The sequence below is a fragment of the Cucumis sativus genome, unplaced genomic scaffold (assembly GCF_000004075.3).
Source record: "Cucumis sativus cultivar 9930 unplaced genomic scaffold, Cucumber_9930_V3 scaffold124, whole genome shotgun sequence".
Taxonomy (NCBI): domain Eukaryota; kingdom Viridiplantae; phylum Streptophyta; class Magnoliopsida; order Cucurbitales; family Cucurbitaceae; genus Cucumis; species Cucumis sativus.
In genome coordinates this window covers 50,342-70,633 of record NW_022279528.1, presented here as the reverse complement: position 1 = coordinate 70,633, position 20,292 = coordinate 50,342, and the positions used below count along the sequence as shown (strand labels likewise).

Genomic DNA, 20,292 nt, shown 5'->3' with positions numbered 1-20,292 from the left:
AATATGATTTAATTAATTATTAACTAATTGATTAATGGTTAATTAGTTAGTTGTTGATTTGAAACTTCTATTAATTTAATATTTTTTAAGTTAATAGAATCCTATGATTTTCTCCTACCCCGTCTCCTACTCAATGAAAGAAAGAGAGTTATAAATATGTAGAAGAAAAACAGCTTTTCTTAACCAAAATAAAATCGATGATTTTCTTTTCTGCAAAATAGATTGTAACGACCTAATTTTTCGAATTAAGCTGAAGTTATTACTTTAAGACTAGATTCGTCCTTTAACCATAAGACTTTATAATTTAAAAAAATATATTTTTTAACAACATTAAAGAGTTTTTATTCGGGCTCTATTTCAAATAAAATTTTGAAAGTGTAAAAGTATCGATAATAAAGAAAGTTCAAGAACATAAAAGTCGTTCAATCATGAAACCCAAAACAGTCTCAATTACTAAAGAAAACCAAAATAAAAAAAAATATAAAGTAGAAGCAATTTGAAGGACATTTCCCTATGGCAGTTTCGCGGAAAAAGATTAAACATAAAAGGGTGAGTATAAACATACCCAGTAAGGGACCCACTACTGATCCTGTTAGAAGAAAAATAAAATTGTTAACTTCCTATTGGAGGTGCCCTGCACTTTAAAAGTCTTGTGATCATGTAGGAATACACATAAGCCAGTCCAATGCCCTAAAGGACACAAATATTAGTCTAGTGCTCTGCAGAAAGCACATGTCAGTCTAGTGCTCTCGAAGAATGCACATGTCAGTCTATTGCTCTCGAAGAATGCACATGTCATTCTAGTGCTCTCGAAGAATGCACAACAGGTGGTGATCCTGTAGGACACCTGCAAGGCACACTACCCAATCGACAAAGCTAACAATTTTCCCTTAGTCCATTATAAACATTTAATCAATCCATTCCTAGTATAGTCAAACTACTCCATCATATCATCAATCCAACTTAACACACTTACGTTCAATCTATTCAATCTATCACAAAATCAGTTGATACTATAACAACACACCAGACAGTCAAGATATATATATATATACATAACACCTTTCTCAGTTTACAAATACATTATCCATCGTATCTACTTCTATACCAGTAAGTTTACAAACACTAACTGTTGAGTTTCTACAGTAGATTCTTGAAGATGTGACTCTTGAACAGATGGATTCTCATGGATGATCACATGTTTGTTATTTTGATGGTCATCATTCTTGTCCAGATTGTGATGACTAGAATCATCACGAAGATCATCATACATGTTGTTAATATCATCAAACAATTGATTCTGATTCTAGTATAGAAAGAAAAAAGGATAATAAAAAAAATAGTTACAAAATGATCGTGTATCCTTAAGCAAACAATCGTGTAGAATATCTAAACGGTTGTTTTACCAAGGGTGATCGATATTTTAGATGGGATATGCGATCGTTCATATGTGATATGTGATCGTGTAAAGATATATCAAACCTTTGTTCTGTCAGAAGTCGTGCTAAGAAGAGTTGAAAGCTTGTAATAAGATCCATCAAAACTGAAAGATTTTACATCAACACGTTCCTGACACAGTAATGCAGTATCAATGAGCATCAAATTACGTGAGATACGTATTAGAAAATATCTAACTGCTCAGTTAATTTTTTATGGACATCAAATCACCTTTTTTCAAGCTTAAGGAAGGAAATGTCGACACTATATATGTCAGAGTTGTGCATTGCAATGGAAGTGCCAACACGAGGTGATACATGTGTGTCTGGGATGTAAATGCCACTCCCCGACTAGGACTTGAAGCAAGTAGGCGAGGCGAATCTATGCTTTCTATCTTGAAATGCCAACATAGTCTTAGGGAGAAACCATGCTAGGAATTGGAGTTGTGTCCTCAATTTCTTCAAGGGACTTGAGCATTTCTTCTTACACTAGAATGTCTCTTGTTCAGAGAGTTTATAGGATTTCTCAAGGCCATTTTTGCATACTTAACAGCTCTTGACAACGGTAGAGAGTCTAACTCTACACTTTCAGGGGGTTCCAACTCCACCACTCGCTGAGCCAAAGATAGAGACGAATCATTAATGATCCAGTAAGCAACATGAAACCTTGTAATTTTGGGGTCAACGGTAGTCCCTCCCATTACTAGCTCAACACTCAAACGGAGTCTCCTGTATAAAATATAAAATAATACAGACACAAATAGTGAATGAAATCTTGTGACGTAACAAACACAAATTTTAGGTATACTGCAATTTGACTAAATATTGAACAAGAAAACCCAAGGGAATACACAAAAATCCAACGTTTTTTAGGGGTCAATTTGGAAAATGGCAAAACTACTTTTTCTTTTCAATTTTAGCAAACAACATTTTTTGCGCGTGCATGGTATTTTATAAAATACCAAAATATTCACCTTCTCCAACTATAATTATTTTGTTTTTACGTTATAATTAATTTATGTTATGTATTTATCAACTTTTAATTAATTTTTACTTGAAATAGATACATCAACTCATATCATAACTTTTCTCTTAAAATCTCAGGACTCAATTAATTAATTCAACATTTTAATAACATTATTCAATCTTATTAATTTCAAAATAATCTAATTGAATTTGAATTTCAAAATAACCAAATTGAATTTCAAAATTACAAAATTATTATTTTTTAGAATTTGAGAATCTCAACGATAGATTTTATATTAAAATAACCTTATCTCAAAATAATTTTAATGACTTGAATATCAAGATAATTAAATTATTATTTTAAAATTGGAAGAAAAGCACAAAAAGCGCACACGCCCACTCACGTACACACGCACGCGCGCGTATACGCACACACACACGCACACGCACACGCACAAAAGCGCACACGTGGACACTCACACCCACGCACACGTAGACACACACACCCACGCACACGTGGACACGCGCATACGCACACACGTACGCACTCACGCACACGCACGCACACACGCACATATGCACAAAGATGTATAAATGAATTAAAATTAAAAAATAACTACAATAATTATGTTTAGAAAGACTTTTAAACCATGTTCATTTGACTTAATAACGTTAATTAAATTATAATTTCTATCAATATTGGTTTAAAAGTGTCATTAGTGTAATTATTTCAATATAATGCAGTCTTATCCAATTTTAACGAACAAAAAACAAGTCGAATATGTACCAGTAGATGACACTCTTTGTCATAAGAGATATAGCAACGTTTTTATGGGTCATTTTGAAAAATGGCAAAACTACTTTTTCTTTTAAATTTTAGCAAATAGAATTTTTTACACGTGTCCATGATATTTTATAAAATACCAAAATATTCACCTTCTCAAACAGTAATTATTTCGTTTCTACGTTGTAATTAATTTATGTTATGCATTTATTAGCTTTTAATTATTTTTTACCTGAAAAAGATACATCCTTTTTTCTTAATATCTCGGGACTCAACTAATTGATTCAAGATTTTAATTTTATTCAATCTTACTAATTTCAAAATAACCTAATTAAATTTCAATTTCAAAATAACAAAATTATTATTTTTCGAAATTTGAGAATCTCAACGATAGATTTTGTATCAAAAATAACTTTAATTGAATTTCAAAATTAAAAAATATTAACTTGTTCGCACACAAGCACACGCGCACACGTGCACAACGCACGCACACGCACGCACACACACCCATCCACACACGCACACGCACACGCACATATGCACACACGCACAAAGATGTGTAAATTAATTAAAGTTAAAAAACAAATACATTAATTATGTTTAGAAAGAGTTTTAAACCATGTTCATTTGACTTAATAACATTGATTAAATTATAATTTCTATCAATATTGGCTTAAAAGTGTCATTCGTGTAATTATTTCAATATAATGCGGTCTTATCCAATTTTACCAACAAAAAACAAATCGAATATGGATCAGTAGATCTACACTCTTTGTCATAAGAGACATAACAACGTTTTTAGGGGTCATTTTGAAAAATGACAAAACTACTTTTTCCTTTGAATTTTAGCAACTAGCATTTTTTGCACGTGCATGGTATTTTATAAAATACCAAAATATCAACATTCTTCAACTGTAATTATTTCGTCTCTACATTGTAATTAATTTATGTTATGCATTTCTCAGCTTTTAATTATCTTTTACTTGAAATAGATACATCAACTCATATCATAATATTTTTCTTAATATCTCGAGACTCAACTAATTAATTCAACATATTAATAACTTTATTCAATCATACTAATTTCAAAATAACCTAATTGAATTTGAATTTCAAAATAACAAAATTGAATTTCAAAATAACAAAATTATTATTTTTCGGAATTTGAGAGTCTCAACGATAGATTTTGTATTAAAATAACCTTAATTGAATTTCAAAATTAAAAAATATCAACCTGTTCACTATCTTTATCTCAAAATAACATTAATGCCTTAAATATCAAGATAATTAAATTATTATTTTAAAATTGGAAGAAACTCAACATTAAAAAATATTAACTTGTTCGGACACAAGCATAGAAGCACTGCGCACAACACACGTACACATGCACACTTACACACACGCGCGCACACGCACACCTACACACAGACACCCATAGACGCACGAACCCACGCACACACACACGCACACACACACGCACACGCGCACGCATGCACACACACACCTATCCACACGCACACAAGCACACACACATGCACAAACGCACACACGTGTACGCACAAACCTTATCTCAAAATAGTTCCTATTTTTGCTGACAGTTTATTTTTTGCCATCGATAGAGGATCTTCCAATAGACCTACGTGACGGTGTGTGTTGACAGCTTAATTTTGTTGGCAAAAGAAAAGTTGATTAGTTTTTGAAGATTTACTGACGATATTTGTCATCGACAAAGGGTAAATTTCTTGTAGTGCATGTACATCAAACATATCAAATTTGTTAAGTGTACCAATGAAGTATAACAAGTTTATTAGTGGTGTATCACGTGTATCAAACTTATAAGTGAAGTCTTTAAGTGTATCAAACTAAATCAAGTGTATCAAGGTCTCAGGGGTATCAAGTGTATCAAGAAGAATCAAGTGTAACGAGAAGTATTATGTGGAACGAGAAGTATTATATGTATGAAGATGTTTCAAGTGTGTATCAAAAAGTATCGAGTGTATCAATGAGTACCGAGTGCATGAATTGTATCTATCAAATGTATCAAGTGTATCAGTAAGAAGTATCAAGTGTATCAAGGGGTATTAGGTGTATCAGACGTGTATAAGGTGTATCAAATATACATCAATAACGAGGGCATTTGTGACATTTTACCTCTTGATGTGTGAGTTGGTCTTTGTTTTTTGTCATTTTCTCAAAATAATAAAGTATGTGTTTCTATGGACTTTAATTATTATAACTTATTTTGCCATTTTCGCAAGTGTCCCTTAATTGTAATACATGTATATGCTGACATAATCTAATCAAACTAACTCATAAATGGACTTAATGTATCAAGAGGTATTAGGTGTATCAGACGCTGTATAAGGTGTATCAAATGTACATCAATAACGAGGGCATTTGTGACATTTTACCTCTTGATGTGTGAGTTGGCTTCTTTGTTTTTGTCACTTTCTCAAATAATAAGGTATGTGTTCTATGGACTTAATTATTATAACTTATTTTGCCATTTTTGCAAGTGTCCCTTAATTGTAATACATGTATATGTGACATAATATAATCAAACTAACTCATAAATGGACTTAATCTATCTCATGGACCACGAATTCTTCAATTACTTGCAAATTTGGTGAGTTCCTTCAAATGGTGGGCGGGGAGAGCTTAATTTTGAGAGAGAGGAAAAGTCGTGAAGAGTATTTGCGAGAGAGGGGGGAACGTCGCCAGAGAGCATTTGGCGAGAGAGCTAAAGACAGCGACGATGTGCGGATGAAGTAAGGTTTTTTTCGGTCATTGTTCACAAGTGGGATGAAAGCTTCGAATTATTTGTTTTAAATCAAAAAGCGTATGATTGAAGGAAAACATTGATTTTTTATTAGGGTAATTTTTAATGACACATAATTTATGCCATTATTTACAATGCCAAAATTTTGTCAAGAAAACTCAATTTGTGTCACAAAAAATTTTGTATTTTTATTTTTAACGACACATTTTATTCCCTCATATCCCTTTTTCTTGATTTCAAGTGTCATTAAAACTTATATTTCTAAATAAATTTATTCGACGAAAGTGGCTAGATTGGTGGGTTTGACGGCGAAGGCTTGTTGTGGGAGCAACGACAACAGTGGTTGGAGTGTGGAATCGATGACGGCAAGTGGCAAAAAATTGGAGGGCAAGGGTTCTTCATAACGACTCGGTAGCCCACTTTGAATTTTTTTGAAATTTGAGGTTTTTTCATTTGAAATTTTTTTTAATGACAAAAAAATTGTCGTTAATTAATGACGCAAAAATTGTGTTGAAATAAATTAAATTGTGTCAATATGATTGTTTTAAGAAATAATCCATATTTTTATTTTTCAACAACACAATGTACCTCATCCCACCTCTTTTTTCTTTTTTTTTCAACGACACAATGTCTTGATTAAAATCCATTTTTCTAGTAGTGACTGAAAAAAAAACTGGACAAAATCATAATATCTTTGATAATTAAATCACCAGTTGGTTTGAACATATATAATCTTGGATCTATTCTATTATGATATGACCATGGTACATCATGAACATACATTGACTAAAAAACTTAAATTGATGAGTGAATGTAATAAATTTAATATTAATTATATGATCAATACTTTACACATGTATATTGGTATATCAGTCAATAACAGTAGTATGACAAATTATAAAATATAAGGGATAAAAGTCCTACACATGCATGTATGGTATACTCTCTTGATAGCAAAATGCATTTATGTCAACTCATGTTTGAATGCATTTATGTAGGAAATTCAATAAAATAATTAAGAAACCTTGCAATATGTGAGAGATATACGAACTTCAAACAAATTTTACAAGTTTCAGCAAAAATTTTCAAACAACTTTTAAAGTTTAAGCAAAAAGTAACCGTAGGTAGGAAGGTGAGCAAAAGTGGGGTCTCAAATTAATTCTGAAAAATTAGTAGGCTTTCAAAATTTAGGTTCTAGAAGTAGAATTATTGCAGAAAAATAAATAATTGCATCATTCAAATTGAATCAGACATATCAGGATGTTATATTCTCCACAACGTATAATGGAGTATAAACATAAAGTTTCTATATACAAAGCTATGTATCTCTACCCTTGACTTCTCTTTCTCTCTTTCTACCTTTTTATCCTTTCTTTCTCCCATTCACTCAATACACTTGCAAAGAACCTTCATTTTTTTTTATTTAAATTTTCTTGGCACCATCCTTTTTTTAATTATCAAGGCTTTGTTATTGTGTACCAGTATTGTGTCGTGCCTCCTTCACTTCTCATCTTCATTTTCATGTCACATCTCTACCTTGTCAATTTTCGTTTTTCACTCAGCTTTCTTTCTTCTTTTGTCTTCACTACTTTCTTCGCAGTTCTTCTCAAGCTCTAACTTTTGCTATTATCAACCAGTCTCAAATGACCATTGGAAAACCTATAGCCCACTAAGAGGCAGCCAATATAGTAATGCCTCTAATGATAAACTCCAATGAAATCAAAAGTTCTTCTTTAAGATTTGGAAAAATATATTAGATAAACCCGGACGTGGTGAACGCGGTGAACGCAGACGTGGTGAACGCGGACGCACGGACGGTGAACACGGCAGAAGTTAGAGATCCTCAAAGAGAACTTGGCATTTTCGAATGCGGTAGAGACAAGTCTAGGGCTTCGAAGGATTCAACCCAATATTTTCTTTAGTGAAGTTTGGTGAGTGCTTTTCAGTCAAAAGAATTTATGTTAAGAAACTTTATTACGATTTCTCTTTACTGATTTGAAAGAAGAATTCAGATGAGAATGTTTCAGAAAGATTTTCTACGAAAAGTTATGTTTTCAAGCATTATTTATAATATTAAAGCTTGATTTGATGACTATGATTTCAATACTATGTTTCTTTTGAGATGATGCTAACTTTTGTGTGCACATAAAGAGTGAAGGCCACCATGGAGTGTACAAACTACATGGTAATAAGAAGCTGACTTATGCATTGAAATGAGCGTATAAAGCTTAGCGGTATAGCCAACAAAGACGAATTTGTATGTTCTCAGATGCTGTTGATACAGTAGTCTAAACGCGAGGTAATGAGACCAAGCGTAGAGAACTATTCGGGATCCTTGACAAAATGAAATTATTTTTTAAGCATAAAGAAAGGTTTATTCGAAATGAAATAATTTTTCGGTATATTTAAATGATTTGATATTATTTTTACAAAATGATTATGAAAAGGTATTGTGAAAGGTTTTCATAAAACCTTAAAGGATTTAAAAAAAAAGTGGACCATTCAACTTAATTCCCATCCACTATCCTCTTGTCCAACATGAAACTTTATCTTAGTAAAACTTCTTGATCCATTATTTTACAAAAATATTCAAAACAATACCATACTACACCAAATGTGATATTTTGGTAACACTTAAAATGGTCAGAAATACCATTTTCCTGACTTTTTTTTCATCGACCATTTAAAGAAAAAGTATAGATGATGTTTCACAAAAACTTCCAAACCATTGTGTTAGTTATCGTTTTGGATGAGGGTTGGGGTAGAGCATCAATACTCAAAGGTTGTTAAGAATTAAGACCTAAGACTTGAAAACGAAACCGCCTGCCTGGTTGACAAACAACACCATCCCACTAGAGTGCACAATGATGATTTATTGCATTAAGAAGAAGATGGCAGTTAACCTTAGCGCCATAATCAGAACCTCAATCCTCCCTTTGATGAAAGCACCTAAAGGTGTCATGCCTTTCCCCTCTACCACATTGAAGCTCTTTGTCTAACACTACATAAAATGAGGACTCTCTCGATGCATAAAATCATTGGGAGATATATAAAAAGCGTCAGAAAAGGCTTTTCTGACGCACTAATATACGTCGGAACACAAGTGAGGAAAAATGTATCGGGAGAGGAACTCCCGATGCACAATGTTGTGCGTTGAGGGTTTCTAGACATCTTCCGACGTTGTATGAACGTCGAAGATGTTGTCAATATAGCATCGAGAGATGTCTAGGAACCATGCGTCGGGAGATCCTCTATTTTTTTTTTAAAAAAAATAACTTCATTTAATTCCTAAATTCAAATTGAAAATTTTAAATTCAAACTCAACTTCAACACTTCAACCTCAACTTCAACACTTCAATCTCAACTTCAACACTTCAAATTCAAATTTCTAAAACCTACAACTAATTCAAAATTCTAACAACACTTGAAATTAAATTTCATTACTAAAACTTACAACTAATTCAAAATCTAAATACTAAAACTAATTTGAAATCTAAAATCTAACACCTAAAACAAATTTGAAATCTAAATACTAAAACTAATTAACTAAAACAAAACAATAACTAAACTAAACCACTTACCGATGGCGACGACGACGGGACGACAACAGGGACGACAATGGTGATGACAATGCCCTCTTCTTCTCAATCTTCCTCTCGGTCTCCCTCTCCCTCTCTCATTTTCTTTCTCTTTATGTTTCCTTTATGTAAAGAATGGAGTTAAAAAAGACAGAGAACTCCTGACGCACGACGAAAACGTCGGGAATAGCACCCTATTCATGACCTGATTTGTTAAACGTCAGAAATCCCTAAACATATTCCCACGCGATTAATGATACGTCGGGAATCCCTAAATCTATTCTCAACGTTGCTGCCACCACGTAAGAGGAAGGCGTTACATACAATTAATGATCTGCCCTTCCTCCGACGGTTCCTAAGCTTTTAGCTTTTCTGCAATCACCCCTTATGCATGTTCTCAGGCGAATCTCAACCAAACCATAACACTCCATCAAAATAAAGAAGAAGAGAGACACCTCAAAACCTTAAATAAAGTTAAGGGAGAAGAATGGAATGACAGAGAAGAAGAAGAGGCTTCTCCGCTGCCACCACTACTCAAGAGGAGAAATGTCCACGATGACGCGTCTAACTCGTATAAAAAGGAAAAAAGTCGAAAGCTAGACGTGGCCATCGACCCTAAACCTCTTGCAATCTGACCCCTAACTCTCTCATTGCCTCCTCCAAAATCCAAATCCTTCAATTCCAGTCCTCATCCAAAAATTGAAACTCCCCCTCATCAATCTTACCCAAGTCCTCTCGCATGTCTATTATCCTCTCACCACCAAATCCCCCATCATTATAACAACATCCTTCACCTCACGACCTGACCGAACAAGCCCTTACCCGATCAAAAGGGCATTGTTAGCGAAGAAGAATTCCTTAGGGTTGAGGAGGAAGACCTGCATCACATTCCTCTCCCTCCGCACACTACTATACGTAATTCCAAGGAGGAAGACTTACATCTCGCGTGTAAACACCGATACCCAATAATCCTTAATTCATCTAAAGAACTCAATAGGACATTAGGGGTTGATGTTAGGAGAAAGATGGTTTAAGATTGGATAGTTTAGTTGAAGTGTTATGGAAGATGTGTTAATATTTTTAAGATGATAAAAGAAAAGTGTCATCGTAACAAAGAAAGGCCTAAAGGGTGTTCGAAAATTGGCTAAGTGTTGGCTAGGGCATGTTGCATACTCTAGGCGGCCAAAAGTGTCAAGCGAACCTCTAAAGAGACATGTTGGGTGGCCAAAGGTTGAGATGTGGTATGGCCGAAAGGTGTCAAGACAACCTCTATAAGACAAGGCTATATGACCAAGGGTATGCGCTAGGCAAGGAAGCTAAGCATCTAGGAAATGTCAAGAAACTCTAAAGAAGTTAGAACGTGGATAAGGAATGTCATGCAACAAAGAGGTGGGCTATGTGGACATAGGTCATGCGGCCAATGGGGCAATTCAACCAAATGCTAGTCAAGATGGCATGGTTTGTTGAAGGCATTGAGGGATGTTTGGGAGATTAGGCGAGAAAAAAAAGTCTTAGGCATTCTTGGCAGTAAGAATTTACTAAAGAACCCTCATAGAAAAAGGGATATGCGTCCAAGGATGACTTAAGCAATATGAGGTAAGATGTGCGGTAGAGTACAAGTGGACAACATACAAGATACCTAAGTTTTGCCAAATAAGTGTCTTGCATGAGTTGGAAAGTGGCAAGTATGGGCGTAAGAGGTGAGAAAAAAAGGTTCAACCAAAGAGCATGCAAGGATCACTATATGTACAACTTTGGACGAATTATGTTAACAATCAACTTGTGTTAATTGGGTAACTCTACTTCGAAAATCTCCTAAATTGAGTGTAGTATCAAGAGAAAGGCTACCAAGAAGAAAGGCATTGAAGTGAAGAAAGACTCAAAGGTCATTTTCAAAAAAAAAAAAAAAAAAAACTTGAACAATGTAGAGTATTTTGAGCTACATAACTCAATACTTGGAATTTGTTAGTGACACTTTGTGGTAAGCTAGTGAAGACATTCTAAGTAAGTTTGTAGAAGGAATCTTATTGATTTAAGCTTCAAAGTCGAGTTAAGTTTCTGGTAGAAAAATCATATTTCTAGACAAGGCCATGGGTGGGTTGATTGCCAGGATGACAAGGTGAGATGAGCGTGTGTTTTGAGCGAAAGAGGTTATTTAGGCTTGGGACATGCAAGAAGCATGTCCTGGCATGATCAAGCAGCCTGAGCCACGCGTCATTACACACTCTATTATGAAAGTTGAGTATATTGCTACTTGTGAAGCAGCAAAAGAAGCAGTTTTGGTGAGGAAGTTCTTGCATAATTTGGAAGTTGTTCCAAACATGAACATGCCCCATCACTTTATATTGTGATAATAGTGGGGCATATTACTAATCCATTTACAAAGACTCTCATGGCTAAAGTGTTCGAGGGTCTTCTAGAAAGTCTAGATCTGCGAGTTATGTACATTAGGTAATCTAGGAAAAGTGGCAGATGTGTAATGGGTATGAGGATGCCCTAGTTTATTGTATTTGTATATACACATTTTATGTAATACACTTGTACATTTTACCATTTTCAATGTTAGAGGATTACTTTATTATGAACATCCCAAAGAGACGAGAGTTTTAGTCCAAGTGGGAGTTTGTTGGAATTTATGTCCTAAAACTCGTAGATTGTAAATATAATCCATTGACCATTGTTAATAAAGTGTTATTATTGTAATAATTGTTATTGATTATATTATTAGTTTTGTCTTAATAACTCAAATCCAATAAACTAACATCCTAAACTGTTTAATAAGTATTGAATAGTATGTAGAGACATACAGGGATCAATGTTCGAGATCAGCTTAAAGGGTCTATAGTATACGGATAAGACTGGGTACCTTTATCCTGGTAACATTATGAATACGACTCACTTTGTATTTGATACAAATACAATGATCCAATGTGTTCATGTAGTTGACATGCGAGTGAAGGTATCCTATGCAATGAGATTGCAATAGACTAGACTGTGAAATAGTAACCACTTGGTGTTACTACATTAACTAGTTAGGTTTCTATTTCACTAGGATGACCTAGATAACTTAGTCTTAATCTTGAGTGTATTATGAACTCAATGATCTTGGATGAATTTGACTTCAAATACAAACTTGGATTCCACAACCTAAACCAAAATAAAATAATATATCATGTTAAGATGGATTCACATAGCAACATTTTATCAAATGGTTGCAATGTTTCAAATAAGCAACAATTAAAATTCACATATCGATTTGGCATCTATAAATATACAAACTAAAAAGTACCTAAATGTCAATTATTTACCCAATAAGGCTAACTAAGTAACCAACGTCTAATATGTTTTGCAATGAAAAAGGTTGCCATATTGTTAATTTGGCCATATTGTGAAGGCAACCTCTTAGATGTGTTTGTGAGAAAGGAAAGAAATACCAAAATAAGTATGGACTAAGATAGTATCAAATAAAGTTAAAGTTGAATTTTAAAGCTCTATTTTTTTCAAGATAGAGAAATTTCAGCTAAAGAGGAAAACACTAAGGACAACCAAGCAAAAAAGTCTAACAAATATCAAAAGAGAACATGCTAAATAAGGTTTTATCCGCACCAAGCAAAAAAGTCTAACAAGTATCAAAAGCTTCATAAGTTGTACTAGAATTCAAAGCTCTAAACTCTAAAGAATGTAAATTTCTTTGAAGAAATTTGTGTATAAAGGTCACACAGTTGAAAATTCAATACCTTTTCAAGAATGTTGTTGAGAAGATTATTGTGATGAATCTTTGAATCCAAATTATGGAGACAAGATAAATAAATGAGTTCTGATTCTAACTGACTGAATGAGAGTTTAGAAAATAAGAACATTGGAGTTGAATTATCAGCATTTATTTTAATCAAACTTACGATAGCAAACCAAATTATAGAGAGAGATCAAATGCTAGGATAAAGGAATAATCTTACATTTGGTGAGTTCCCAAATGTTGTGGTAGTCACGAGAGTTATTCCACTCGAATTGTCTTAGACAAGAGGCTTCCATTCAGCAAGTACTGGTGAGAATTAAAGTGGAATGACAAACTTAAAAACACCTAATCTTTAACAAACTTTTCCGACTTTTTGCAATTATTTTTTAACACAAGATATCAAAACACACTTAAAAACCATAACAACCAATTACCATAAAACGGTGTCCAATAACAATAATTGGGTCAACCCAAACATCATCAAATTCTTGGGAAAGGTTGTGGACTAGACCTTCACCATCTTGCCCCTAAAACAAGTTAAAGCTTAAGGAAAGAACACAGTAGAAACAAAAATCATAAACTCATCAGTTAGATAGTATTGGTGGTCAAAACCTCAAGGTCTCACTTCTTCCATTTTATATTACCAAATTTGAAAATGATTTTTAATATATGATCATTACTTGAAACATGTTGGTGTACAAGTGTGAATGAAACTAAATCAAGTTTGTGTTTTATGTTATTGTTTTTGACAGTATATTTATGTGCTATGCAATCCATGAGAGTATATTTATGTGCTATGCAATCCAGAAGGGGGAATGCAAGTATACCCAATTCATAATTGTATTTGGAACACTAATGATTTTAGCACAAATTCCATCTTTCCATTCTCTAAGACATATAAACCTTATCTCCCTCACTCTATACCTTGGCTATAGTGCTCTTGCAACATATTAAAATTCTCGTAATTAAAAATTCATACACAATTTAAATTAAATTAAACATCAAGACCCCTGACGAAGATGAATCTCTGTTCATTTTTCTTTTTATTAACAAACAAAAGTTTTTAGGTCAACTTCTTTCAACAACCTCCTCAAGGATCCTTAATTATCTCTTTCCAAGTTCATAACCACTCTAGTCATGCAAAGATTAAGGTTCATGGCCAATCAACAATTAATCTGTGATTAAGATATTATGAACGCTATTCACATAAAAACATGAAAAGATTAAGAGCAAATAATCAGATGCATTACAAAGAATAATTCATAAACTTTGTCTACATCTATCCCTAGGATTAAGAGTTTAGCTACCCCATACTTCACAATCTAAAACACAAAACTCAATACAATACCCATAAAAAAAATTAAAGGAGAAGAAAAAGAAAACGAAGAAGAAAAGCTAGTGATTCGTATTATTATAATACTGTGTATAACAGTATGTGTTTTTTAATATTCTCTGTTTCCAGCTCCAATGTACCAAAATATTATCACAAACTCCACAATCCTTCTCTTTCCAATCCCTAAACTAACCAATGAATCATATTCGCACGCTTGGTAGCCTTGTTCAAAATATTATATATTACAATTATAATAACTTGTATCCCCCCTTTTCAAGCCTAAAATGCAAAACCTTTCTTCCATTCTCTAAGGCATATTTCCTCTTCTTTAATTTTGCATTCCAATTTTAAATTACAAATTACAAATTTTAATCACAAAGGAAAAAAGGAAAATTATTACCTTTAGAAAGGGAAGAAAATAAATGAGTAACCATGAAGGATTTGGAAACGAATAGAGGTTTAGCGAAAGTGGAATGCGACAGAAGGACGGTGAATGTGTTTACTCGTTTTCGAACAGAGAATGTGTTTACGCATTCCGAACGGTGAACAGACGGACGCAAATCAACGAAGGTGAAGGGAACGCAAAGCAGACGGACGGTGACGGACGATGAACGCAAATGAATGAAGGTGAATGCTTATGAACGCGAAGGGAAGTCTTTTCCGGCGATGAACGCAGATGAATGCACAGATGAACGCAAAGGGAAGGTTAGGTGAACGACGCTTTTGATTTCGGGTGGAGAAGGGACAAAGTCGCGGCGAATTAGGTTTAATTAAGAAAAGGGGAAGTGATCTAATTGAAACGTTGGGTTTTGTAAAAGAATATTAACACAATAATTTTTTAGAAATTTCTTGACGTTTTTAAAACGTCAAAAACAAATTAAAATTTCTTGAACTTTTTAAAAACATCAATGATTTTTTAGAATTATCTTGACGTTTTAAAAACGTCAAGAATTTTTTATAAATTTCTTGACGTTTTTAAAAATGTCAAGAACTTTTTAGAATTATCTCGACATTTTAAAAACGTTAAGAATTTTTTATAAATTTCTTGATGTTTTTAAAACGTCGAGGAAAACTATATATTATTGACGTTTAAAAAACATCAAGAATGTTGAATTCATAAACATTCTTGACGTTTTTTAAACGTCAAAAAATTATTAGATATTTCTTGATGTTTAAAAAACGTCAAGAAAAAACGTCAAGAAAGTTGAAAATTGGCCTTTCATAAAAATTCTTGACGCTTTTTTATTTGAAATCACATCTTTCTTGACGTTTTTGGGAAAAAACGTCAAGAAAGGAAAACTACAACCGTCAAGAGAGCCTGTTTTTGTAGTAGTGATTTTGGGGACAAGACTGAGTGGGGAGTTGGGATTATAATTGCACAAAATGGAATTCACTCATTTCCTACTGTAGGATAAGTAGATGAATGTTAGCTTAAATGGTGTCTCCAAAACTTAAACAAAGGGCCCGTACTCTCTCTATGACATGAGAGGGGTTTTTGTTTATTAGTAGGACCATAAACAAGTTGTTCATTAGAGGAGCACTGGTTTTTAAGGATTAGAGGTAACATAGGGGTAAAGCGGTAAATTGATCCAACTGGTGTTACAAACACTCGTGAAGGACTAACTTACTATTATTGGTCTATATCCGTGGACACAGAAATATATTTTTAGTGAGAAGAGTTCAGTTGTGAGTCTTTAGTGGAGTGTACACACAACTAACGAATATTGATTAATGTGGTTAATGAGTTTAGCCAATTAATCTTAGATCGTTGTAGCTTCTGATCTGTAGGTCCATTAGGTCCCTTTCCTAGCTCGTAAAGGGTAATGAGATTTATTTGTATTAGTTGTAATTTAAAATGTTTAAATTTAACTTGGGAATTAGTATAATGTATAGTGATACATTATAATATAAAGTTTATCAAACTTTACTATATAAATTTAACTTTGGGGATGATTCAAAATTAATTTATGAGAGATAAAATATTTGAATGAGTTCAAATATTAATTTAATGTGAATTGGATTCATATTAAAATTATTGAGAGAAACTTATATTTGAATATGATTCAAAATTAATTTAAGTTAAATATAAGATAAATAATTTAGTGTTATTAGTTAATTGGAGAATTAATTAATAGTTTAGTTTAATATTATTTAATTAAATGTGATTTCATTAATTATTAACTAATTGATTAATGTTTAATTAATCAGTAGATTTGAAATATATATTAATTTAATTGTTTGTAAATTAATAGAATCTCATGGTTCTCTTCTACTTCATTTTTTATTCCTAGAAGGAAAGAGAGTTATAATATCTAGAAGAAAACAATTTTCTTAAAAAAATGAATTAATAAAAAAAGAAAAAATAAGGCTAACGCTATTGCTCTTTGCAAAAAGAAAAGAGTTTCTCTCAAATATCTCTAAACTTTTTCCCATCCCAATTGGTTCCACAAACCAATCTTATCACAGAGGTACTCTTTGCAATGGACAGTCTTCAAAGTTTTTTTTAACGATGTTTCCAATGCTTTCCTTTCTCTCTCATGTTTAATAAAACCAATTTCTCTTAAAACCTGTAGGGAGGCTACATCGTATCGAATTTCATACAACTGACGTGTTCATCGAGTTACAACAAGTGCCGCACAATAGTCTGTTCCATGTTTGAAAAGTTGTGAGTGTGACACGCTGCACATGAGGTTAGAACGAGACATGGCAAGGCAAGCTCTACGCGCACCTGCCAACTTCTGCCACAATATTTTGTACGCAAGCTAATGTCTTTGGGCTGTTTTTATGGTATTTGGAAATTTTAAGCAAAGTTTTGATATTTTTATGATCAACGGGAATTAAATGGAATTATTTCCCATTATTTTTCATTATTTTAGATCTGAAGGAGATCGAACAAATTTATAAGCCAAGGGTCCAAGCTACTCTCTATAAGTGACAAAAATGAGTTTAAAGTTGATTTCTAAACATGAATTTACTATCAAATGTTTCAAGCATGCTTTGATGTTTGAATATTTGAGGATACTGACTTATAAAGTATTTCCAAAGCATGAATTTAGAAACATTTTGGTAATGAAAATTATAAGCAATCATGATTGTGCTAAGTTATCAAAATGTTTAAGCTTGAAAATAATATTAGCATGTTTTAGTCTATACCTAAAATATTCTAAGATATATAGCAACCCTTCGGGAGAGATTTTCTTGTGCATAGAGGTCATTTGATTTGGATATTCAGTAAATACCTAGCTTTCCATCATTGGTATTAGATAAGAGATGAAGACTTCTAAAGATGCTTAGTTTCCCATCTCAAGGGACGAGACCCTGTACGAATGCCTAGTTTTCCATCTCATTGTAGTTATAACGAGATAGGGCACAATTGATGCCTAGAGTTTCATCTCGTAAGTATCGTATCACGGGATAGGGCTTCTATGCCTAGTTTATTGTTTTTCGTCTTGACGATTCTAGGTATAGCAACTGAAAGGGAAAGTTTGAGATAAGTTGTTTGAGTTTGATTTCATTTATGTTAAGAGTTAATTGTTAAATACTTATTATTTCAAAACGATGTTTTATAAAACAATCACTCATTGGGCTATTTAGCTCACTCTTTGGATAAATATCCCCATATGGATTACGTTGTTTGGAAAATTAAACTGTCTTTAGTACTTCAAAGAAAACTTCCCTCCCATGTCCTCTCACCTCATGTCTGCCCCATTTGTGTTGATAACATGAAAAATATTTAGCACCTTTTAATTGATTATGTCTTTGTATCGAAATGTTGGTTCCGTCTTCTCCAAACATTCAATATTTGTTGGGATTTTTTGCTCAATCAAGGCTTATTCTTGTTTGTTCTCGACCTGCTACCTATGATTTATGATTTTGTTTTGGACATATTATTTTATCATTTTGTTTGGTTTTATATTTGTGGCTTTTTTTTTTGTTTTGTTTTGTGTTTTTTTTTTTTTTGAAAAGGAGACAACCTCTTTATTAATATTAAAATAATAAAATAATTAGACAAAAGCTCATAGTACAAGAGAGTTATACAATGAACATGTAACCATGGATCAGAGGGTGCACCTTGGCATCTCAACTAGGTTGACACCCCCATAGCACCCTCATCATATCCAACCAAGCTAAAACCCATAACAAAGGAGTAATGTCCAAAGGCAAAACAAACACAAAAAAAGCCTTCTATTTGTGGCTTTTGGTTTTGATCTTGTGTTGTCGCTTTTTGGATGTGATGAGGGCGCTAAGGGGGTGTCAACCTAGTTGAGATGTCCAGGTGCGTCTGTTGATCCTCCATCCTATTGCTCTTTGTATAATCCTCATGACATTGAGCTTTGTCTCTTCATTTTTCAATATTAATAATAGTGAAACTCATATCCTCTTTTTTTTTAAAAAAAAATATGGGTTAATTTGATAAAAGTGTTGCTAGCAGAGATTTGGTTTGAGCACAACCAACACATTTTCCATGATAACAAAAGGGATTTGCGTGGTGAAAATAGATCTATTAGATCTCTTGGAGCAATAAAAAAGAAATAAGATCTTTATGTGAAAGTCGAATTGTTTTTATGGAGCATTGTGAAGAAAGGCCTTTACTTTTGGGCAACATTGGAATTGGGGCATGGTTGTGCGCTTATTATCAAAAGTTGTCCCCTAACGATCAAACTGGTTCACTGTTGCGAAATGGTGGGTTAGTTTAGGACATGTCATTATTCTCGAACCTTCAGATAAATCTCCTTATCTTAGGGAATTAAAAGTTGTTCAACACAGGCTTGAAACCGACATGTATAGGGCTTCTGTATTTTCCCATAAGGAGCCAATGATTGATTATATATTGGTTTGTTTTGGAAAGGGAAAGATTTTCCCTAACACGTATTGTAAAAAACTATGTAGTTGGCTAGTAGTGAAAAGTTAGCAAGGCTATTCATGTTTCTCTTGGTGTTCCCTCTCACTCATCTTGAAGCTTATTGTGGGCATTTTGTCAACTTACTTTGGGTTTCTTTTGTCTTCTGTTTTAATTAATTACTTCGTACTTATTTTACATTTTAGTTTTCATTAGTGCGTCCTGGATAGAGGATTTCGTTTAGCTCGTTGTTATTGTTGATAAAATTAAAATGCCAACACTACTACAAAAATTGGTTTACTTGACGTGAATACATTGTCAAGTAAACGTATACTTGACGTTTTTAAAAGCGTCAAGTAATCGACTGTCAAGTATAGTCGCATTACTTGACACTAAAAAAATGTTAAGTATACATTTACTTGACATTGTATTAACGTCAAGTAATCTATCGCATTGGACGCTTATTACGTGTCAAGTAAGGTCATATAAATGACGCATTTTACGTGTCAAATAAAGTCCTATAATTGACGGTTTTTGTACGTCAAGTAAGATTATATACTTGACACTATTTACATGTCAAATAAGATAATATACATGACACTATTTACCCATCAAGTAAGATAGTATACTTGACACTATTTATCCATCAAGTAAATTTTTATATTTAATTCAAGTGAAATAGTATATTTGACATGTATTTAATTTAAGTATATCATTTATTAATATATTTAATACACAATTTTTCATTTCTTGCATTAGGTACATTCATTTCAATAAAACAGATCCATCAACAAAATAAATTATTCAACTAGTAGATTTACAACAAAAAAATGATGAATA

General features: G+C 33.0%; 1 long non-coding RNA gene across 1 annotated transcript; it reads right to left on the bottom strand.

Moving 5' to 3' along the window:
• Positions 1-950: 950 nt before the first annotated feature.
• LOC116405611 lies at positions 951-1,692 on the bottom strand. The gene is made up of 2 exons (XR_004218714.1): positions 1,483-1,692; positions 951-1,244 (listed from the first exon to the last, which is right to left on the bottom strand). It is a non-coding gene; the product is annotated as an uncharacterized LOC116405611 (long non-coding RNA).
• Between the last annotated feature and the right edge of the window lie 18,600 nt (positions 1,693-20,292).